This window comes from Aquarana catesbeiana, linkage group LG08 (assembly GCF_042186555.1).
Source record: "Aquarana catesbeiana isolate 2022-GZ linkage group LG08, ASM4218655v1, whole genome shotgun sequence".
Lineage (NCBI taxonomy): Eukaryota > Metazoa > Chordata > Amphibia > Anura > Ranidae > Aquarana > Aquarana catesbeiana.
Window position 1 is genome coordinate 112,446,087 of NC_133331.1, and position 25,189 is coordinate 112,471,275.

At 41.0% G+C, this 25,189-nt stretch overlaps 1 protein-coding gene across 3 annotated transcripts in view; it reads left to right on the forward strand.

Annotated features, from left to right (window-relative positions):
* Nucleotides 1–25,189, forward strand: part of SGMS1 (sphingomyelin synthase 1) — a 498,565-nt gene that overhangs the window by 153,410 nt on the left and 319,966 nt on the right. For all 3 annotated transcript variants that reach the window (XM_073596327.1, XM_073596326.1, XM_073596329.1), the window contains one exon: nt 12,310–12,439. The gene's annotated coding sequence lies outside the window, so the exon portion shown is untranslated. The remainder of the gene's footprint in view (nt 1–12,309; nt 12,440–25,189) is intronic.

Sequence of the window (25,189 nt, forward strand, 5' to 3'; positions counted from 1 at the left end):
ATGATATACTTTGCACTTGTAGCTACGGTTACAGCCTAACGGGTCACTGTCTATTAGCAGATATTTCATAATGTGTGATAGATTTATGTGACTGCTTGCTTCAGGTTATAGCACATTTCTTACAATGTAATTGGTTAAAGCGGAACTATAATATATTTGGCTAATTACAGTTTTTAGCGGTTATAAAGTGATCTTTTATTTGTTATATTACCTACATAAAAACCTGCATTTGCAATTAATTTTTTAATATAAGGTGCTTCCATGGTCATTAGGATACAGAACATTCTGGGCTTTCTAAAAAGAAAGTCCAGCACTACTTTTTTCTACATGTAAAGCTGGAAGAGGGAGATGGGTACAAACCTCCGCAGACTCATTCAGCTGCATATTTATACAAACCTAAACAGGAGATCATATTGCCTATTTTTTTCACAGCAGTAAGTGACATAAGAAACCCCGGCAACAACATGTTACCTGCTGATTGCAAGTGGTAAATAGTTATTATTTTTACGCAACACTTCATATTTATTAGAAATTAATTGCATCACTAATTCCTTCCTCCTAGAAAATGAAAGCCGTGTTTTCAATACAAAGCTAAGATCAAGAACATGAAGTCATGACCTTAAACTAACAGGAAGAAAGCTCAATTCAAATCTTAGAAAGTGTTTTTGTTACTGAAAGAGTATTTGATTCTTGGAATAGACTTCTAGCAGAGGTAGTGACAGTAGAAAGACAGTGTTGGTTCCGTAGGGTTGCCTCGCTAGTATTTTTATCTTAAAGTGTTGATGTAAATGATCTGGCTCCCAGGCAGGCAGCTTCTACACCCCAGAGGATCTCCATGGTCTTCTTGCCTTTTTTAGTGTAACGTAACAAAAATGGATACTGAAGCACCACACCACTGCTAAGAGGTCCAGGTACAACTCTATTCTGATAAGTCAGAACAATCCAAAAAGTAGCCAACTCGTTTTGGGGATCCAAGAGCGTCCCCTTCTTTAGGGCTTGATTGACAACAATGTGAACAAACCAAAGGTCAACTGGACCAACAAAAGTTTGTTTTTTGTTTTTTTTCCCGTGTGAATTACAAGCACAGGTCTGGTCATCAGCCAAACAAGCTGCTAACCAGGCCTATGCTTGGCTACTTTTTGGATTGTACCCCTGACTTTTACTGGAATAAAGTTGTATCTGGACCTCTTAGCCATTGTGTGACACTTCAGTTTCAATTTTTGTTACAGCAGAGTTAGAGAGATTAGTCAACAGTAAAGGGGTGCAAACATGCTTGGGACAAACCTAGATCTATAATCAAAAAGTGAATAAATCAAAAAGAAAAATGGGGAAGATTTAATTGACCACTTGTTTTTTTTTTCTGCTGTCAGTCCTCTGTTTTCATCAACATGCAGTAAGGTGATGTGCCAGAAGAGAAATCTTTCTAAGGCCAGTTTCACATCTATGTGGCTCTGTGTCATGTTTGCATGTCCACAGCAGCCCATTCAATTGTGTCTGCGTATCCTACTGGGAAAAGGTCCCTGCATCTTTTTTAAAAAATATGGTCTTGTATCAGGCATTTCTGCGCTTGGGAAACTGCACCGCATTTTTCAGTGCACAGGGATGCCATTAAGAGTTAAAGTGACTTGTAAATGCTATTTTTTAATTTATTTTTTTATAACAAACGTGTTATACTTACCTGTTCTGTGCAGTGGTTTTGTACAAAGCAGCCCCAATCCTTCTCTCGGGTCCCCTGCCGACACTCTTGGCTCCTCCTCTTCTCGGTGTGTCACCATAGGAAGCTACTTCCTATTGTGGCCTATTTGTGGACTCAATCCCGAGCCACGCTGTCTGTGTCCATTGACGCAGTATGGCTTGGCCTTGTCCTGCCCCCACTCCCTTGTCACAGCGTTTGATTGGCAACGGCATGAGCCAGTGGCACCCACTACTATCAATCTGCCCTGTGAGGAGAGAGAAAGTCGTTACTCTCTAGCACAGCGCTGGTTCGAGATCGGGCTCAGGCAAGTATAAGGGGAAACTCTACACACAAGGTTTTTTACCTTAAAGCATAGACTGCATTAAAGTATAACTAAAGGCAAAACTTTTATTCCACTTCCTGTTAGTAATTAGAGATAAACTCGCAACCACTCAAATTACCACCACTGCGCCACAGGACTGAAGACCTGTCTAGAAGCTGCCACTTTAAGAATAATAAAATGTGAGCTGTATTTTAACCACTTATCAAAATAATATGACAATAGGTAAAAATAGTGGCGCTAAATGTGTGCTGAAACAAGTGTTTGGTCACCCCAAGGTGACAAGTAACAGAAAATCACTAAATACACATATAAGTAAATAAGTGAATATATAAATAAATACTGGTTCCACCCTGTGACAAGTGAGAAAATAAAAGTAAAAATAATCAAAAATATTCAACACAAAAAATAGTCAATAAAGTGTTCAAATGGATGTGAAATCCTCCTATTCCATCCACCACACCAGTGCATCAGTGATTCCACTCCCCTAAAGAAACGCACTCACCGAAATCCAATGCCTACACTCTCGTGTTGGGCTAAGACGCTTTTAAACCACATGGACAGGGTTTCAAACGAGTATCCAAATTCCAACCGTGCATAACAAATAATTCTCCACATGTAAATGATAAAGGTGCACCAATAGTGTAATAACGTAAAAAAACAGTTTATTAAAATGCACTTTAAATCTTCAACCTTTACGCTCACCTTGTAAAACTTTAAAACCAGCAAAAGTGATCACAGCAAGACTTTCAATATCTATAAAGCAGCGGATCTTTGCGGTCACAGCGGACCCGAGGTGTGCTGGCATGTAAACAACTCTCACCTCTTCCTTTGTCCTGGATCTGAACTAGCTCCTCCACTTCCTAGTCCGACGTACAGCGTCCTACGTCAGTGATGATGATTGCAGTACAGACACGCCCCCGACATGTTTCGTCACAAGGACTTAATCATGGGATTCCATGATTAAGTCCTTGTGACGAAACATGTCAGGGGCGTGACTGTATGGCAATCATCACTGACGTAGGACGCTGTACGTCGAACTAGGAAGTGGAGGAGCTAGTTCAGATCCAGAACCAAGGAAGGGGTTAGAGTTGTTTACATGCCAGCACACCACGGGTCCGCTGTGACCGCAAAGATCCGCTGCTTTATAGATATTGAAAGTCTTGCTGTGATCACTTTTGCTGGTTTTAAAGTTTCACAATGTGAGCGTAAAGGTTGAAGATTTAAAGTGCGTTTTAATAAACTGTTTTTTTACGTTATTATACTATAAGGGCGGCACAGTGGTGTAGTGGGTAGCACTCTTGCCTAGCAGTAAGAAGGGTCGCTGGTTCGAATCCCGACCACGACACTACCTGCCTGGGTACTCCGGTTTCCTCCCACACTCCAAAGACATGCTGGTAGGTTAATTGGATCCTGTCTAAATTGTCCCTAGTATGTATGAATGTAAGTTAGGGACCTTAGATTGTAAGCTCCTTGAGGGTGTAGGGACTGATGTGAATGTATAATGTATATGTAAAGCGCTGCGCAAATTGATGGAGCTATATAAGTACTTGAAATAAATAAAATAAATAAATAAATATTGGTGCACCTTTATCATTTACATGTGGAGAATTATTTGTTACGCACGGTTGGAATTTGGATACTCGTTTGAAACCCTGGCCATGTGGTTTAAAAGCGTCTTAGCCTAACTAAAACTTAAAGTTACATTTTAAGGTAAAGCACCTTCTACCCTTACAATCATTTTAATGGCACCTCTGTACATTTTCTTTAAAGTACCATGTTTTGTTCATGGGAATGTGTGTGATTTACGCATATTCTCACAAAGATGTGAACCTAGCCTAAGCAAGTTAATTGAATGGCTTAGACTTGCCTGCCACAAGATGTCTCTGTTTCCTTTTTAAATTGAGTTTTTAGATGTATCCCTTTATTGAATGGATTTGGGTTCTGATTAAAAAAGGGGCAGTGGGAGGACCTATTTTTGTTTAAGCTGCCAGCTTTCGTATGATTTGAAAGCTGGGTATTTGCTTACTTTGTACTTCTATCCCAGAATCTGGTTGATGTTTCCGTTGCAGAGTTCCAGGATGCTGGCATGCATCACACTGTTTCTACTCGTCAGGGAAAGCTTAACAGCTTATGCTGCTGTGTCAGGGGCCTAACAGTTCATATCTCAAAGTCTCTAACAATAGCTACTGAAAAGGGTTTCTCTGTCTCTAAAATTGGATGAAGACCTGACATGACCTTTGACTAGCTTCAGTGATTGATACCTGAGCTGTTCTGCTTGTTTTGTTTTCTGCTGCCAAATTTTTAGGAAACAGATTTGCCTTTTCTGACAGAAGTAGTGCGTGCGTAACCTGTAATAACAGAGCCTCTTCTGCTAATTCAAACAGGATGACTGTAATAGCGGGTGGTTTTACATCAGTGGCCATTGTTTGCTAAGGCTGCCAATATATAGGTCATGTATGCAAGTATTGCCAGTGATTTAGATGGAAACTGTAATGGTTTGGGATGTGTTTTACTTTGATTTAAGGTTTTCCTTCCTGTATTCTTAATGCAATTAACGCTTAAGTTCACTTTTTTCTTCTAAATTCCAGCTTCCCTATGTACTAATATACCATTCCCACTGAATACACAGCCAGTGTCTTCCTCTGCTGATCAGTCCTTTTTGTACCTTACCTTCTTGTATAGATCGTTCATTTGGTAGAGTGTGCAGGAGCTGAGCGATCACATGACAGCCTGTGGAGCAGAGCTGTAGTACTGAAAACAGGAGAAGTGTGTCCCTGGAAGTCTATAAGGCTCACCATACAGTATACAATCTGACTGTACAATCTTCTTTAGATGTACTGTCAACTATGTAGTGCAAGGGCTACCTGATTGGATACAGAGTAATTGGATAGATAGGCGTGTCTTCCTGTTAAATAGTTTTAGTAAGTCTAAAGTATTGGATAAATGAGACAGCTGCTCCAGCTGAGTATAATAATCCACCAAAAAGGAAGGGCAGGGTACTAGCTCTGGTTCGCAACCTGGGACATGTAGACCAAGTGAGAAAAGTGAGCTCCACACCAATATCCGTCCCACAAGTTTGTTGAAAGACTGCCACCAGGACTAAAACAACGGAGCAAGGGGTGACTACGTTTCACACAATGTATGTACAGTCGGATTGTATAGTGTATGGTTATCTTTATACACCTAAAATTAACTCATCTCACTTTTGGTGCTGTTAATGGCATCCCAAACGCAGAAGCAAACGCGCATTTTGCACAAGAACAATGACAGCTGAGTGTCTCCATCCACTCCCTCCCATGTACTTGTATAAAGCTGACCATACACTTACACTATGCAATCTGTACAATTTCCTTCAGATTTACCAAAACTGTGGAATAGGAGGACCCTCCTGCACAATCCCTTCAATTTGCATCAAATCAGGTAAGCCCTTGCGCTACAGAGCTTATGGTAGAACTAAAGAAGATAATACAATGTATGGCCACCTTAAAGGAAGATGTAGTTAAGTGGGTGGAGATTACAAAAAAAAGAGGAGATATGGTAATGAGGGAGGTGTATTCCAGAGAGGTAAACACGCCGTATTCTGTGATGCAGTAAGGCAGTACATGATGGGATATGACGTTTCCTGGATGGGCACATAGATGATACAAGAAGTGATGGGCTAAGATGCATTCTTTTAAATTGTGAACAGAGAGGTGCAGCTACAGTGCCTTGCAAAAGTATTCACCCCCTTGTCTTTTTACCTATTTTGTTACATTACAGCCTTTAGTTGATTGTTTTTTTTATTCTGAATTATATGTGATGGATCAGAACAGAATAGTCTTAGTTGGGGAAGTAAAATTAGAAAAATATATACATAAAACTATTTTTCAGAAATAAAAAACTGATAATTGGCAGGTGCGTATGTATTCACCCCCCTTTGTTATGAAGCCCATAAAAAGCTCTGGTGCAACCAATAACCTTCAGAAGTCACATAATTAGTGAAATGATGTCCAGCTGCGTACAATCTAAGTGTCACATGATCTGTCATTACATATACACACACCTTTTTGAAAGGCCCCAGAGGCTGCAACGCCTAAGCAAGAGGCACCACTAACCAAACACTGCCATGAAGACCAAGAACCTCTCCAAACAATATCCACATCTTTGATCCCTAGGAGCACCATCAAATCTATCATAACCAAATGGAAGGAACATGGCACAACAGCAAACCTGCCAAGAGACGGCCGCACACCAAAACTCACGGACCGGAACAGGGGTGCATTAATCAGAGAGGCAGCACAGAGACCTAAAGTTACCCTGGAGGAGCTGCAGAGTTTCACAGCAGAGACTGGAGTATCTGTACATAGGACGACAATAAGCCGTACGCTCCATAGAGTTGGGCTTTATGGCAGAGTGGCCAGAAGAAAGCCATTACTTTCAGCAAAAAACAAAATGGCATTTTGAGTTTGCAAAAAGGCATGTGGGAGACTCCCAAAATGTATGGAGGAAGGTGCTCTGGTCTGATGAGACTAAAATTTAACTTTTTGGCCATCAAAGAAAACACCATGTCTGGCGCAAACCCAACACATCACTTCATCCAAAGAACACCATCCCCACAGTGAAACATGGTGGTGGCAGCATCATACTGTGGGGATGTTTTTCAGCAGTCTGGACTGGGAAACTGGTCAGAGTTGAGGGAAAGATGGATGGTGCTAAATACAGGGATATTGTTGAGCAAAACCTGTACCACTCGGTGTGTGATTTGAAGCTAGGAGAAAGGTTCACCTTCCAGCAGGACAATGACCTCAAACACACTGCTAAAGCAACACTTGAGTGGTTTAAGGGGAAACGTGTAAATGTGTTAGAATGGCCTAGTCAAAGCCCAGACCTCAATCCAATAGAAAATCTGTGGTCAGACTTAAAGATTGCTGTTTACAAGCGCAAACAATCCTACTTGAAGAAGCTGGAGCAGTTTTGCAAGGAGGAATGGGCAAAAATTCCAGATGGAAGCTGTTTTATTACCAATTTTGTTTTGAATTGTGGGAGAAAATTAGCTCACATAAACATGCAGACCAGTTTACACTTTCAAACGGGAAAGGGAGCTATTAAAAAGAAAATGGCGAGAAACTCAACTAAAGATTATGCACCGCGCCTACATACCCTTCATCTCGGACAAGACTGTCAAAGGTGCAGCAAATTGCCCCATGTGTCGACAGCCAAAACCATCACTTTCCCACCGTTTCTGGTCATGCCCCTTCATCTCCACTTTCTGGGACCAAATCATCTCCTTCATCTTCAAAATAACGCTGTTAAAAATACCTAAAGACCCCCTACTCCTCATCTTCGGATACTGGGATGACCAACTGCTCCCGTGGTCCCCAATCACCCACCCTACATATAAGGACTGGGCCTTGATCAGTCTCTTACTGGCTAGAAGACTAATTCTACAAAACTGGACCTCCTCTCTTTGCCCACAGATCTCGCAACTTAAAAGGGAGCTTCTAACCTTGCTTCACAGGGACAAACTCAATACCGACTTCAGAAAGGAACTCCCCCACACACGATTTTACTCAAGATGGTGGGCCTTCATGCAATCAACTCTGTCCCAAGAGGAACTACAAAACTTTGAAAATACTTCATTCGCTTACTATGACACTTACATTACCACTCCTGAGGAGGAAGACGCTCCCGTTCTCTCTTCTTCCTGTAACTCTATAGCTACTTAATACTTCAACCGACTGATGTATGCTTCCACTCCCCCCCCCCCCATTCTATCCATCTTCCCCCCCCCCCCCCTTTTTTCTTTCTGTTTTTGATACCAGTAGCTCCCGCAGGACCCACCCTGTTGATCCATCCAGTTATATCGTCATGATATGTCCATCTAAAAGTCACACCATATATCCCACCCTGGTTATTTTGGTTCTACACCTATATATAAACGTGCATAGACTACTGGTATTTATAAATATATATATATAAGTAAATATATATATGTAAAATGTTCAAAAATTATATATATGTAAAATGTTCAAAAATGTTGTATACCAACTAATGTGATACCCTGTATTGCAATTTCTTTCAATAAAATCTATTAAAAAAAAAAAAAAAAAAAAGAAAATGGCAGTTGTGCCCATAGTAACACTATTATTTTCCTAGGATAAGATTGGTCACTACAGGTGAACTTCTGTGTCTTTTTCACTATCCCAGTAAGATGAAAACAAACTGGACTCAATGGGCAACACCTGAACTTTTGTTCCTTTTCTCATTTCTCCAGTTTTTAAAACTAGGCAAGAGGAAAAGAAATCTGGATTGTTCATCAGATCCAATATATAGAATACACACAGGTTTTGTAAGAGGTGAAAGCTATGCCAGTTTAATTGAATTTGTCTGCAAGTTTCATCCTTCCTGCCAGAGTAGGGAATTCAAGAAGAGTTCTAATTGTTATACCTACAGCACACCATGTCTGAGAACTGTATGGTTGCTATATTGGCTTCCATATGTTATCCACTTGCTACAGTCTGCAGTTGGTCTCTTGTGCTTTTACACATCTCAGTGGATCTCAATTAATTGACAAATTTCCACTTTAAAACGATGGTACACTGGTAGATCTTTCTTGGGTTCCTTTGTGAACAGTAATTAGATTTCACAGTCCCTAATGGAGATGTCTCTGAACTGAGCAGTGTTCACAAAGGAATCCTGTATTAGCACCTCTTTATAAACAGGTTACCGCATTTTGGGTTGGTAACATTGACTTTAATTGTGCTTTAAATCAGGGCTTGACCAATTTGCTTTGAATCTAGGAGCTAGCTAAAGTTGGGAGCCGTTTTTGTTAGTAAAAAAAAAAAAAAATCTTACTGGTGGAACATGTAACATGTTCCGAAGGTGAACTTCTCCTTAGACCCTTTCGCTGCCAGAGCTGTTTTTGCCCTTTTTTTTTAGGCCTGAAGATCACATAAAACCCCCAAACATTATTTTTTGAAAGCTGACACCCTAGAGAATAAAATAGTGGTAGTTTCAATTTTTTTATGTCACACGATCTTACCCCAAAGGTCTTTAATTTTTTTTTAATTTAATCACTTTTATTGCTGTCACAAGGAATGTAAACATTCCTTGTGACAGTAATAGGCAGTGACCGTTATTCTTTATTGAGGGATCTGGGGTCTATAAGACCCCCAAATCCCTCCTTTGCACTTAAAAGCATTAAAAACTCAAAGTTTTGAATGCTATAATTTTTTTAAATCTTGCTCTCCAGAAAAGGTTTGTGGAGCTGATGACCTTCCATTCTGAAGATTCATCCCTGTGGGATTCTCATCCTAAGGTAGAGGACTCTTACAGATCTTAGAAGGGGCCATCCAAAGGGTAACTGATGGGAAGTCAGGGCTAATAAGGCAAGAGGAAGAGACCACAGTCCTTTCGGTCAAGAGGCTTTGGAGGTGTGTTCAAGGAGGCAAGAGCATACAGACTGGGAAAGCAGTTTTTCAAGTGTCAATGGCAAGGGACCCAGGGATTCTTTCTTTAAATGAGCAAGCAGAAACAGTCATCTCAGTGCACCAAAAGTTCAAAAGTCTTTCTGAGATTCTTCCTTCCCAGAAACCCCCATTCACTGGCAGATTTTCCTTTTCTAAGGGTCTGGGTGGACAGAAATTCACATCAACTGATTGCTGATATCATGTGAAAAGGCTCCCAGATCCAGTTTGCTAGAATACCTTCCAGAGGTGTGTGTAGAGATCCTGCCGCCTACTAAAAACATTGCAGATAAAAGTGCAGAAAAATTAGGCATTTTAAATGGTTATTTGAATTGTTTTACTTTTTCATAAAATTATTTTTTTTATTCACTTGTAATGTGCCTTTAAACTAAAATGAAATCCTTAGCACAGCACTTCCCTTCCACTTTTCTTCTTGGAGTGTCTAATTATTCTCTGTGCAGGCACAGCTCATCCACCCCTCCCTTTTGTATCCTTGCATGCATATTAACTTTGGAAGCTTTTGTTGAAATGAATGGTTTGGCAACAGTTTTTTTTTTTTTTTAAGGTATAGACTATCTGTTGTGCCAATGCTAGAAAAAATGGTTACTTGGGTAAGAAAGTCCTTAAAGCTGAGTTCCAGGCAAAAAGACAACTCTGTCTCAAACAAATGAGCTTTGGCTGTACTTCTCTTAAGTTTTTATTGCAGTCTGTGCCCCCCCCCCCCCCGTTAGGGAGATTCACCCTCTCTGTTCTGTTATTACTGAAGTGAAGTGAAAGTAAAAGAAAAGCCAACATTTTGGGTTGTCCCCAGAAAAGGTGACCTGTAATTTCCAGTGATTTCCTCACTTCCTGTTTTGGCTATGGGACAGGAAGTGAAGGGGAATGTCTTCAATGGAACAAAAAAAAAAACCTGACAAGGAGAACAACTCTCCCTTACTCTATCCAAAATGGGGAAAGAAAATGCTTTGCCTATAGCTTTACTTTAACCACTTCCCACCCAGCCTATAGCAGAAAGATGCCCGGACGGGGGTTTAATTGTTCTATCTGGATGTCATATGACGTGCTTCAGAACAAGCCCCCCGGGGGCATGCAGCGATGTGATCGGTGTTGCTGTGTATCCTTCGGACACACTACATCTCTGATCACAGTAAAGAGCCTTTAACATAGGCTCTTTACCATGTGATCAGATTTGGCCGATAAGCAGCTTTCCTCAAAGGGGAGATCTGCAATGATTATCAGTGTAGCCCTACCAGTGCGCATCAGTGCTGCATATTAATGCCTCCCATCAGTGTCCGTCGGTGCAGCCTCATCAGCTTACATTCAAAAAGGAGAAAAATTACTTATTTACAAAATTTTATAACAGAAACTAAAACTTTTTTTTTTCTAAATTTTTCTGACACTTTTTGTTTAGCAAAAAATAAAAAACCAGTGGTTATTAAATGCCACCAAAAGAAAGCTCTATCCGACTAAAAAAAACCGATAACAATTTTGTTTGGGTACAGCATTGCATGACCGCGCAATTCTCATTCAAAGTATGACAGCGCCGAAAGCTGAAAATCGCCTGGGCAGGAAGTGGGTGGAAGTGCCCTTTTTATTGAAGTGGTTAAACCAGCACTGTTACGTGATTGCTCTGACTTCTTTAAGGAACTACTATGACCTCAAATTAAAAAAGAAAGCTATGCACCTAATTAAAAATACACGTGTTCCTTGTCTCCCTGCAAAGTCTCACTAAAACCAGTTTAGCCTGCTAGTGTAGTCTGCCTAAAGCAGCTTCCTGGTATTTCGTGGCAATGATGCTTCACTGCTTCTGAATTTAGAACAGGGTTGTTACTCTAATGTATGCTGTGTCTGCTTCATGCTGGGATGGGCTATATCTACATTTTTCATATTACATACATAGTAGTATGTACCACAGGCATAAGTAAATTCATTCTCATCGCTGTGTAACTAATGGGACGACCATGTAGCTTTTTGATACTTCTGGCTATTGTAATTATATTTAGACTTGGACAGTATTACTCCTTATGAAGATTCTGGATGAATTGAAATGCGTTGGGGTTCAATTATTTGTCCTTTTGGTTGTCTGTTGTCATAATGCATTATAATTCTAATGTCATTACCCTTGTGAGTGTGTTTTTTTTTAATGTATGTACAAAAAACATATATATATTTTTTTAAACTTTTTTTATTGTGTGCCATCAAAGTCCCAACCAGTTACCAAAAAGTTTTCTGATATGCATTAGGGATGGGGCACTTTGCAATCGCATCAGACCTATTTAATTTAGCCTGCTTTTACTACAGTGGGAGAAAAAAACTTTGCAGGGGGCGTGGCTATCAGCATTGTTGCTGCCAATTCACAAGCCTGTAACTTGTCAATCAGCTACTGACCACACCTAATCCTGCCCACTGCTTTCTGTATTGACAGAACTGCCTCTTTGCTAAAAACCCGCCTACTGTGAGCTGCAGTGTCTGGGTGGGGAAGCACATGAGACAGAAATGAAGGAGGATTTGGCTCATTCAGGGAAGGCAATGGACGTGTTTTGTGTAGTGTGAGGCTTGTGCCTCACAGTAACTGGATTTGGTACTTTTTCCGTACAAGAGCCTTTAATTGTACATTAAATACCACACATTTTCTGTAAAGGTCAACAAGTTTCTGTGACCTATTTAAAACAATTTTTTAAAGGCCTCCGAGGAAATAAGTTCACATTGCAGTCCAAGCAGTCAATTGATGTACGTCAGACATCATTCAAATGAAGTCTAAAGAGCCCAAAGCAGATTATTATCTTGCATTGTTTACTGTGAACGTGTTTTGTAGAAACAAACATGTATCTGTTCCTTCTGTGCAGGCCTATCAGTGTTCATGTCATGGGGACAAAAAGAGTGCAGCAGCTGTGAGGAGGAGGGGGCGTTCAGTGAAGTTCATAACGGAATCCGCGCTGTCACCAGGGATCATAAACCAGGTGTTAGTATCCTCAGGTAAGGCTCAGTCTCCCTCCTTCATTACATGACTCGTTTAATATATACCTTATGACATCTAACAAGCCATGCATGCAGACGCAATCCTACGCTATACATAGAACATTGTAAATTTGTAAAACTCCAACAGTGTTATTTTTGTAAGTTTGTTGTTAGACAGATTAAAAAAAAAAAAAAATGCAAAATGAGTCAAAAACGCACTACATGCTGTTCTGCAGCGTCTCTTTTGAAGTCCTATTGAGCCGAAAATGCACCGTTCTGCATTTAAAAAAAGTCCCTGACCCTTTCCAAAAATGCAGTGGCTGAAAAAAGCATAGCTATGAACATGTCTAATGTTAAATGGACTGTACTGCATTTCTGAAAAAAGCTAAAGGTATACTCGCGTTACTACTGATCCTACATTGCTCCGGCCTCTGCTGCCTCAGGATAGAAAAGATGTTTCTTTCCCATATAGGGGAGCATGTGATCTCCTCTCATTGACAGTGCATGGGTCTAGTAGCCAGTTAGTAGACCTGAACATGTCACATGAGTGGAGATGGTGGTGACCCCACTCGCTCTAGACTTCAACACAAGCAGCACATTGAATTCCAGTGCCAACTGCAGTGGAGGCAGGAACGGTGTTGGCTCGCCATTTTAGACTTCTGGCCCTAAATATTCTGCCTCACAGCTACAGGGTCCCTGCTGTTCCATTTATGAAACTTAAAGTGGTTGTAAACCCACTTTGAAAAAAACCCCAAAAACTAACTCCTGCAAGACAAAGGCATAATGAGCTAGTATGCATAGCATACTAGCTCATTATGTAATAGTCACCTGAGATCGAAGCTCTCACTGCTGTGGCCGTACATAGCACCGGCCGGCGACATCACTCCCGGGGGTTACTTCCAGGTATCGCGGCTCCGGCACTGTGATTGGCCGGAGCCGCGATGACGTCATCGCACGCGGGAGCTGCTGGTAACGGCACACTGAAGCAAACGGCACGTACGTGCCATTGCTTCAGTTTGCATGTGCCGATAATGTCGGTACATGCAAATACAGGGGATATCTCCTTAACCGTGTAGGTTTAGAAGATATCCTGGGTAGCTACAGGTAAGCCTTATTATAGGTTTACCTGTAGCAAAAAGTGGTCTGTAAGGGTTTACAACCACTTTAAGACACCTTCTCTGTGCACCCCTTCGATACTATTATCCCCTTGTTACTAAGGACTTGACCTTAATGATTTTAGTGGTTAGAGACCTAAATAAAATGGTAAAGTAAAATATGGACAAAGATGACGGTCCTAGAGCTTGCACCAAAATAGGTCTGCAATCACAGCTCTCGTTATTGTCAAGTTTCTTTAAAACTGGACTAAACTAAAGGGTCATTTTAAAACACCATTACACCAAGATAAGGATACTTTTTCTTTTAAAAAGTTTGCAGTGAAATTAAAAATTACAGGCACATGGCTAAGTTAGCGTGCATTTTTGTTTCTGATAAAATTATAAATTATTAAAAACAGGCTTGCATAATTATCGCTGCTGGTCCCTCCACCTAACACAAAAGCCAGAAAAGCCTAGAAAATCAAAATATCAAGCAATGAATTGTGCAGTGATCCCATTCACCCTAAATATACTGTTAATAATTATAGTATAATGTATATGTACAGTGGGGACGGAAAGTATTCAGGCCCCCTTAAATTTTTCACTCTTTGTTATATTGCAGCCATTTGCTAAAATCATTTAAGTTCATTTTTTTTTCCTCATTAATGTACACACAGCACCCCATATTGACAGAAAAACACAGAACTGTTGACTTTTTGCAGATTTATTAAAAAAGAAAAACTGAAATATCACATGGTCCTAAGTATTCAGACCCTTTGCTGTGACACTCATATATTTAACTCAGGTGCTGTCCATTTCTTCTGATCATCCTTGACATGGTTCTACACCTTCATTTGAGTCCAGCTGTGTTTGATTATACTGATTGGACTTGATTAGGAAAGCCACACACCTGTCTATATAAGACCTTACAGCTCACAGTGCATTTCAGAGCAAATGAGAATCATGAGGTCAAAGAACTGTCTGAAGAGCTCAGAGACAGAAATGTGGCACGGTACAGATCTGGCCAAGGTTACAAAAAAACTTCTGCTGCACTTAAGGTTCCTAAGAGCACAGTGGCCTCCATAATCCTTAAATGGCAGACATTTGGGGCGACCAGAACCCTTCCGAGAGCTGGCCGTCCGGGAGAGAAGAGCCTTGGTGAGAAAGGTAAAGAAGAACCCAAAGATCACTGTGGCTGAGCTCCAGAGATGCTATCTGGAGATGGGAGAAAGTTGTAGAAAGTCAACCATCACTGCAGCCCTACACCAGTGTGGGCTTTATGGCAGAGTGACCCGACGGAAGCCTCTCCTCAGTGCAAGACAAATGAAAGCCCGGATGAAGTTTGCTTAAAAAAACACCTGAAGGACTCCAAGATGGTGAGAAATAAGATTCTCTGGTCTGATGAGACCAAGATAGAACTTTTTGGCCTTAATTCTAAGCGGTATGTGTGGAGAAAACCAGGAACTGCTCATCACCTGTCCAATACAGTCCCAACAGTGAAGCATGGTGGTGGCAGCATCATGCTGTGGCGGTGTTTTTCAGCTGCAGGGACAGGATGACTGGTTGCAATCGAGGAAAAGATGAATGCAGCCAAGTACAGGGATATCCTGGACGAAAACCTTCTCCAGAGTGCTCAGGACCTCAGACTGGGCCGAAGGTTTACCTTCCAACAAGACAGTGACCCTAAGCACACAGCTAAAATAAGGAAGGAGTGGCTTCACAACAATTCCGTGACTGTTCTTGAATGGCCCAGCCAGAGCCCTGACTTAAACCCAAATGAGCATCTCTGGAGAGACCTAAAAATGTCTGTCCACCAACGTTTACAACCCAACCTGACAGAACTGGAGAGGATCTGCAAGAAGGAATGGCAGAGGATCCCCAAATCCAGGTGTGAAAAGCTTGTTGCATCTTTCCCAAAAAGACTCATGGCTGTATTAGATCAAAAGGGTGCTTCTACTAAATACTGAGCAAAGGGTCTGAATACTTAGGACCATGTGATATTTCAGTTTTTCTTTTTTAATAAATCTGTAAAAATGTCAACAATTCTGTGTTTTCTGTCAATATGGGGTGCTGTGTGTACATTGAGGAAAAAAATGAACTTAAATGATTTTAGCAAATGGCTAGAATATAACAAAGAGTGAAAAATGTATGAATTATCTGAATACTTTCCGTCCCCACTGTACAGTGAATATGAGCGTTCTACAATTCATTGCTTCACTTTTTATTCTTGTGTTTAAAGTTTTGTGAATTGCGCCTAAAACAAGTTGTAGTATATCGCTACCAAATCATATTTTTTCTGTACATGCTTTATAAAAAATTTCTGGCAACGTTACAAAGCCCAGTTTTTGCTGCATAAAGAATATTTAAATATAATCAAGTACTACATGCAACCTGCTGCTGGGTGAAAAGGCTGACAGAACAAAGCCTTATGCACACCTTGGGTGAGAGATGCAGAGGTTTTGAGGAATTTGCTGCAATTGCTGGTAAATGCCCATGCAAACCAGCATTGGCTTTTACAAGAGTACAGCCATTCACTTGTATGGCATGCTGAATTTGAAAGTGCCTGGATTTTAATTACTCTATGTCCATGCGCATGAAGCCTAAAAAAAAATGCACAGGTGCTGCCTGTTTGTTTTCCTAGTTGGGAAATGACCTGAGCTTGGATAGTGGATGAGCAGATGTTTTGTTTTATGCTATGGACTTGCTGTATAAAACTCCACTGCATTTAAACTGTGTTTGATGTCTTGCTAAATAAAAGTGCAGGGCAAACCTGCTTGGACTGTTCTGGGTGTCCCAGCCCTGTGCATGGTTTACTGATACTGATACCAGTTGAGCCTGCCCGCCACCCCCCCCCCCCCCCCCCCTTTGCAAAAGACATAGTGTAGGGTGTAACAGAGACATGGATATTTAGGAGAGGATCAAAGCAATACTTGGAAGTGAAGTGTGTGCACTGGGGTAGGTCTCTCTGGTAACAAACGAAGGAGTGAGATGTGTGTATGGAATGGCAGCATTGATACAGAGATTGAGATGGATTATTACATTAGGTTGTGTGTATGATGGATCTTGTTTTGTTTGTGTTTGAATTAGCCGATTTCATGACTGTTTAATGTATTTTGGCAGGATTGTAACATCACTGTAAAATCTTGAGTGACCCTAGACTTTTTTTTGGCTGTATTTAGTGTTTTTGTTTGCATTTTGTATATTTTCATTGGTAGACAGACCCAGCACGGTCCCGAAACACTGGACCTGTATTGTGACTGCAATTTTAATTAACCACTTCGCATCCAGGCCATTTCTGACACTTCGCTCCTACATGTCAAAAATCATCAGTTCTTTGCTATAAAATTAGATAGAACCCCCAAACATTATATATGTTTTTTTTAGCAGAGACCCTAGAGAATACAATGGCAGTCATTGCAACTTTTTATCTTGCACGGTATTTGCGCAGCAATTTTTCAAACGCGTTTTTTTTTTAAAAAAAACAGTTTCATGCTTTAAAAAAAAACAAAACAGCAAAGTTAGCCAAATTTTTTTGCATTGTGTGAAAGATGAAGTTACGCCGAGTAAATAGATACCTAACATGTCACGCTTCAAAATTGCACACGCTCGTGGAATGGCGCCAAACTTTGGTACTTAAAAATCCCCATAGGCGACGCTTTAACATTTTTTACTGGTTACATGTTTTGAGTTACAGAGGAGGTCTAGGGCCAAAATTATTGCTCTCGCTCTAACGTTCGCTGCGATACCTCACATGTGTGGTTTGAACACCGTTTTCATATGTGGGCGGGACTTACGTATGCGTTCGCTTCTGCGTACGAGCTCACGGGGACAGGGGCGCTTTAAAATTTTTTTTTTTTTTTATTGTTAATTTTACTTAAAAATTTTTATTTTTACACTTTAAAAAAATTTTTTTTTTTTTTTTATCACTTTTATTCCTATTACAAGGAATGTAAACATCCCTTGTAATAGGAATATGACACGATCAGTCCTGTTTACAGTGAGATATGGGGTCAATAAGACCCCACATCTCACCTCTAGGCTGGGAAGCCTAAAATAAAAAAAAAAATAAAACGATCGCCGCTTCACAGCCGAAGCGGCGCCGTTTTTTTGAATGCAGAGGCCGGGCGTGACGTCATAACATCGCGCCCGGCCTCCGAACGATCATAGAGACTCCGGCGACCATCTGGTCCGCCGGAAATCTCTATGGTGAACATCCGGCGCCGGCGGATCTGCTATCCGACTCACCGATCGCTGAGGTGAGTCGGTAGTAGCACCAGAGGGCGGCGGGAGGGGGGGACGTCCCCTCCCGCCGCCCGTAAGAACGATCAAGCGGCGGAACAGCCGCTATGATCGTTCTTATGGTGTACGGAATCGCCGGCTGAAAATGCCGGTATCTGAATGATGTCTGTAGCCTCAGACATCATTCAGATATAAGCCCTGAAAGTCGAGGACGTCATATGACGTCCTCCGGATGTCAAGCGGTAGCCATGAAATTGTCACTATGTAACACTATCTAACATAGTAGGTGAGGTTGAAAAAAAGACACAAGTCCATCAAGTCCAACCTATGTGTGATTATATGTCAGTATTACATTGTATATCGCTGTATGTTGTGGTAGTTCAGGTGCTTATCTAATAGTTTTTTTAAACTATCAATGCTCCCCTCTGAGACCACCGCCTGTGGAAGGGAATTCCACATCCTTGCCGCTCTTACAATAAAGAACCCTCTACGTAGGTTAAACTTCTTTTCTTCTGATTCTTCTGAAGTGGCTGGTGTAAAATATTTTGTTAAGTGCTAAAGAACAGATCCCAGTGGTGGCATTGATACTGGGGGGGGGGGGGTTCAGTAATGGGGGTGTTTTGTACCTTAAAGCGGAGAATGCATTAAAGCGGTAGTAAACTGTTAGAGAAAAAAAATCCCCCTGCAAGATAAAAGTATAATGTGCTAGCATGCATCGCATACTTTTAAATCCTTTGCAAGAGGCCGTATAGTTCGCATACCGACCCACATGTATCAGAAAACCGAGTGAAGGCTAATAAGAGCAATATTGTAAAGCTCAATAAGGTAATGTCAGACTTCAGGAAAATGTCCTGTGTTGCAAAGCACTGCGTAAACTGTTGGTGCCATATAAATCCTGTATAATAATACACCAAGATTATCAAAAGGGGTCAGCTCAGCCAGCATGTGTCATGCACTGCTTTAGTCTCTTGCTAAGCCCAGTGGCCAAGTATAAAGTACATGAACATGATTGAAATATTCATTCAATTGCTCACTCTGTTAAAGCAAAATGAATTGTGCCTTCAGCATGTAGGTGGTTATCTGAAATCATATCATAGCTAGCACAGTAGCCCTATGAGCACCATTGCCACTTGGCTTCTAAACATGTAATAGTATTCCAGCCCTAAAGCAGCTATTTGTTACAGGGTAGTTATGGATTTAAGGCTTGACACGGAAAAACTATTTTACAGGTGGATAGTGGCCATTATAATTATAGCTAGGAGCTCAGTTTTTCCATTTTTAACTGGAGTCTTTAGTGCATTTATTTTTGTGGGCAGCACAATGGCTAAGTGGTTAGCACTTCCACCTAGCAGCTCCAGGGCCATCGTTCGAATTCCAACCATGGCACCACCTGCCTGGAGTTTGCATTTTCTCCCTGTGCCTGCGTGGGTTTTCTCTGGGTACTACATGCTGATAGGTTAATAAGCTCCTTTCTAACTTGTCCCTAATAGGAGTATTTATGAATGTGAGTTAGGGACCTTAGATTGTAAGCTCCTTGAGGGCAGGGACTGATGTGAATGTGCAATATATATGCAAAGCGCTGCGTAAATTGATGGAGCTATATAAGTGCCTGTAATAAGTAAATTGTAGCTTGTACAAGGTTAGTAGATCTTCATAAAGATAAAAACTTTGTACTCCAGATGTTAATAATTAACACCCCCCTGTGGGCGTACCAGGCCTTTTACAGGCATTTTCATGTTTAAAAGTAATCAAATGCAGAATGGCTGCAGCCATCACCCTCCGGTCACGTATCCAGCTGTAATGGAAATGTTAACATTTAACTTTGCAGGGCTGGGTGTTATTCCATTGCTTGAAAAACAAAAACACATATGTTTCCAATATCTGTAATGGAAACGGCCAGTCTTTCAAATCATGTATTTTTTTGGGTTGGGCTCATTTTAATATGAAATTCATACTGTGAAATGTGTTCTACATCTTCTAGTCTTGTGAAAAGAAAACTATGGAGTATCGATTTGTAAAAAGGGAGGTAATGTTACATTGAGCAGCGCTACAGTTTAGGGCCCCCAAGAGCTCTAGTCATAATGTGCAGGTATGACATGACTCCCACACATGGGAGTTACTTTATCTTGGAACTTACTTCCGGTATCTGTAAGCCATCTGCTGGGATTGTACACAGAGCTGTGCACGTGTGGCTGTTGGTATACAGTTTGTAAAATTGTGATCAGGCATGGGAAGAGGTTTTATGGCAGAAGATACAGAGTCTTTTCTCCCAAAGATGTTTACCTACTAGCAATTTTTTTACTAAACTAACTTTAGTTCTGCTTTAACGAGATAGTGTCATCTGGGCCATACATGAGAAAGTGACAGTGGCTCTGGAAATGCCTTCATCCAACTCTTACCTGTGCTTCCTCACAGTTTCTTGCTCTTGCATAGCCAGCAGCAATACCACACACTTCCAGGTATGGAGGACCATGTGTCTTGCTCCACAGTGGCAGTGCTGGGGCTTATTGGTACAGTGCCTTGAAAAAGTATTCCTATCCCTTGAAATTTTCCATTTTTTGTCATGTTACAACCAAAAACGTAAATGTGTTTTATTGAGATTTTATGTGATATGAGATTTGTGATATATGTGAGATTTTATGTGCCACAAAGTGGCACATAATTGTGAAGTGGAAGGAAAATGATAAATGGTTTTCAATTTTTTTTTTTACAAAGAAGTATCTGAAAAGTTTGGAGTGCATTTGTTTTCGGTCCCCTTTACTCTGCTACCCTTAACTAAAATCTAGTGGAATCAATTGCCTTCAGAAGTCACTTAATTAGTAAATAGAGTCCTCCTGTGTGTAATTTAATCTCAGTATAAAAACAGCTGTTCTGTGAAGCCCTTAGAGGTTTGTTAGAGAACAAACAGCATCATAAAGGCCAAGGAACACACCAGACAGGTCTGGGATAAAGTTGTTGAGAAGTTTAAAGCAGGGTTCGGTTATAAAAAAATATCCCAAGCTTTGAACATCTCACGGAGCACTGTTCAATCTGAAAATGGTAAGAATATGGCACAACTGCAAACCTACATAGACATGGCCGTCCACCTAAACTGACAGGCCTGGCAAGGAGAGCATTAATCAGAGAAGCAGTCAAGAGATCCATAGTAACTCTGGAGGAGCTGCAGAGATCCACAGCTCAGGCAGCAGATTCTGTCCACAGGTCAACTATAAGTCGTGCACTCCACAAACCTGGCCTTTATGGAAGAGTGGCAAGAAGAAAGCCATAAGAAGTCCCCTTTTGCAGTTTGAGAGATGTGTGGGGGACAAAGCAAACATGTGGAAGAAGGTGCTCTGCTCAGATGAGACCAAAATTGAACTTTTGGCCTAAAAGCAAAACTGCACATCACCCTGAACACACCATCCCCACTGTGAAACTTGGTGGTGGCAGCATCATGTTGTGGGGATACGTTTCTTCAGCAGAGACAAAGAAGCTGATCAGAGTTGATGGGAAGATGGATGGATCCAAATACATGGCAATCTTAGAAGAAAACCTGTTAGTCTGCAAAAGACTTCAGACTGGGGCAGAGGTTCACCTTCCAGCAGGACAACGACCCTAGACGTACAGCCAGAGCTACGATGGAATGGTTTAGATCAAAGCATATTCATGTGTTAGATTGGCCCAGTCAACGTCCAGACCTAAATCCATTTGAGAATCTGTGGTAAGACTATTTTGCAAAGAAGAATGGGCAAAAATTGTACTCTCTAGATGTGCAAAGCTGATAGAGACATACCCAAAATGCTTGCAGCTGTAAAGGTGGTTCTACAAAGTATTGACCCTATAGTCAAAAAATTGGGCTGAATAAAAATGCACGCCACACTTTTTTCAGGTATTTTATTTGTAAAAAATGTAAAAAACATTTATCATTTTTCTTTCACTTCACAATTTATATGTCACTTTGTGTTGGTCTGTCACATGAAATCCCCAAAAAAAAAAATTTATGTTTTTGGTTGTAACATGACAAAATGTAGAAAATGTTAAGGGGTATGAATACCTTTTCAAGGAACTGTAGGTTGTTGCATGATTAGGGAAGAGCTGTCCCTGCTTACCCAGGTCACAGAGACAGTCGATCTTGGCACCATCATCTGAAGAGCAAAGGAGCCACGAGGGTTCATAGGTAAGGTAAGTATATCTGGGTTGGATGATGCTCTTTCCAGAGACACTGGCACCTTGCCTTGCTGTTGACCAAATCTGGTCTAATTTTTGGCCACATTTGGACACATTCTTGCCTTTGATAAGCCTAGCCCTTAATGGACCCATCTAAATGACTGGACTTGCAGTACAATGTTCACATTATCAGCACAATTTTCACCAAACAGATCTACTTTTTAGCATCTTGCTACATCTTGTTACCTTAGTTGGCAGATTTCCTAAAAGCAGAGTCACACGAGTAGCTGAGAGCAACATCTCGCGCTCGCGTCATTGGATTTGATTGACAGCAGCGGGAGCCAATGGCTGTCCTGCTATCAATCTATCCAATCAACAGAGAACCCTGGGCAGAGAGACAGCGCGTCCGCAGGGGTCAAGTTCGAGGGGTCAGGTAAGTATAACTGTGGGGGGCCCGGACACTGCAAGGTGTTTTTTCACCTTAATGCATAGGATGCATTAAGGTGAAAAAACATGAACCTTTACAACCTCTTTAAGTTGAATCTGTTTGTACGTCGGAACAGGTACATTTTTTTTAAGTGTAGCTCCAGCCAAAAAAAAGTTTAAGCTTTTTGGATATCATAGGGAAGGGTTAACACCCCTGTAACATTTGTTTTGCTGTCTGTGCCCCTGTTCAGAAGATTTCACCTCATTTTCTGTCCCAATGACATTTTGGATTTTGAAAATTTTGGGTTGTTGTGGAAACAAGCCTTGGTGATGAAGCATCAGTGGGGGTACCTTTTTCCCATAATAAGTCTTACAGGGGTGAATTTCCCTTCCTTGGGGTAGATTTCCTCTCGCTTCCTGTTGTCTCCCTCCGTTTGTAAGTCAGATGTTTGTAACTAGGGGACCGCCTGTACATTGCTGTTTTTCACGTCTCTAGGCTCTATTGTAAAATAAAGACATCTCTTGGGTTTTTAATGGAGTAGATGATATGTTAATACATTCTGATTTAAAATGCAGTGTTGGCGTCACAGTATAAGAGTGGGGTGATCACTTCACTGTAACCTTAAAGTATTACCAAAGGCAAAACTTTTTTTAGTTTTGGATAGTGCACAGAGGATTGAGAACGCTTGTCATTTTTTGTGCTGTCTTTGTCCCCGTTAAGGAGATTTGCGCTTTCTATTTGTCCATTTTTCTATTATCACGGAAAGTAAAAGAAAATAAACGATCATTTCAGATGGTTCTGCATGGGCAAAGCATGTTTGCTTTAGTGCTAACAATGTCTGCTTCCACCCATTATAGGCAAAGAACGTTGGTTTTAATGGTTTGTCTTTTTCTACCCAGTATGGGCAAAGTATGTTTGCATTAAAGAGGAAGTAAACCCTGATGGGTTTTACTTCCTCTTTATTTTCCTGCAAAGGTGAAGCATAATGGGCTACTATGTATTGCATAGTAGCCCATTACGTGTGATTTGCCTGAAACCGAAGCCTGCAATGTCACTGCTGTCCCCACTAGCAGCGAGCGTCCATCTTCACCCCTCTTCCTTCCAGGGCCGCAAACTCCGAACGCCAGTCACGGCATGACCCCCTATTAGAAATGGCATGATGTGCTCTTTCTAAGTGCGTATGCGCTGTAGTCATCGGCGTTTGGCTTTTGTGTAAATATCTCCTAAGCCGTGGAGGTTTAGGAGCTATTTCAAGCACCTACAGGTAAGCCTTAATATAGGTTTACCTGTGGGTAAAAGTGGTTGTACAGGGTGTACAAGCACTTTAAGGTTACCATTCAAATTTGGGAGGCATCACAGTTTCATTATCTTGCACTGATGATTGCTAACAAGCTTGAAAAATCTGTATGCATCTTTGAATGATGTCTCCAAATTACCACTATATTTGTGATATAAAGTAGAAGGTATGTATAAACAGCTAGCCAAATATGGTATAAAGGAAGGCATTTAATGTCTGTACTATTTCTTAAAATGAGGACAACACCATTGGTTATTCTAGAATTATGGTGATTGAGATGATACGTCCATACCTTTTTATATATTAAGGTAAATATGTACTTCTCTCTTAAAGAGAAGCCATAAAGTGAATTCTCATTATATTATTATTACGTGTTGCAGGAGTTATATTAAAGATTCCAGACCTGAAAAGATACCAGTATTCCAAAGCAACAAAAGCAATAAGAGTTTTATTATTGGTTTAAAGTGAAAAAAGATTACTGGTTTCGGTGTGACAATCTTAGCAGCTCTCTGTCTGCTAGTTATTACTACGTGTCATATGTGCTCCCAGTTATCTTGTCTCCAGGAGATTCCTAGAGTGAAGCTTGTCATCATGCTTTTCTATTTATTTGCAGCAGTATGTGGATACTGTAGGAAATTAAATGGCAATGAAAGATCAGTACACAACTGGGAGGCTGTTGCTTTGACATGACAAGCATTCGCTGAGTTTTGTGAATATAAGACATTGGATGTAATTATACATATGTCAATAGATAGCTAAATATTATGCTGTCATCATAAACTATATGTGATTCAAATAACCTACTTGTGTCGTAGCACTTCTGTCTTGCAGCACTCTACCTGTATCGTGGCTCTTTTGTCTTGTAGCACTCTACCTGTATCGTGGCTCTTTTGTCTTGCAGCACTCTACCTGTATCGTGGCTCTTTTGTCTTGTAGCACTCTACCTGTATCGTGGCTCTTTTGTCTTGTAGCACGCTACCTGTATCGTGGCTCTTTTGTCTTGCAGCACTCTACCTGTATCGTGGCTATTCTGTCTTGCAGAACTCTACCTGTGTTGTGGCTCTTCTGTCTTGCAGAACTCTACCTGTTTCGTAGCTCTTCTGTCTTGCAGAACTCTACCTGTGTCTTGGCTCTTCTGTCTTGCAGCACTCTACCTGTGTCTTGGCTCTTCTGTCTTGCAGCACTCTACCTGTGTCTTGGCTCTTCTGTCTTGCAGCACTCTACCTGTGTCTTGGCTCTTCTGTCTTGCAGCACTCTACCTGTGTCGTGGCTCTTCTGTCTTGCAGCATTCTACCTGTGTCTTGGCTCTTCTGTCTTGCAGCACTCTACCTGTGTCTTGGCTCTTCTGTCTTGCAGCACTCTACCTGTGTCTTGGCTCTTCTGTCTTGCAGGACTCTACCTGTGTCTTGGCTCTTCTGTCTTGCAGCACTCTACCTGTGTCGTGGCTCTTCTGTCTTGCAGCATTCTACCTGTGTCGTGGCTCTTCTGTCTTTCAGCACTATGATCATGGTTCCTTTTGAATCATGATAATACATGCATGAGTTTGCATGTTCTCCTTGTGCTTG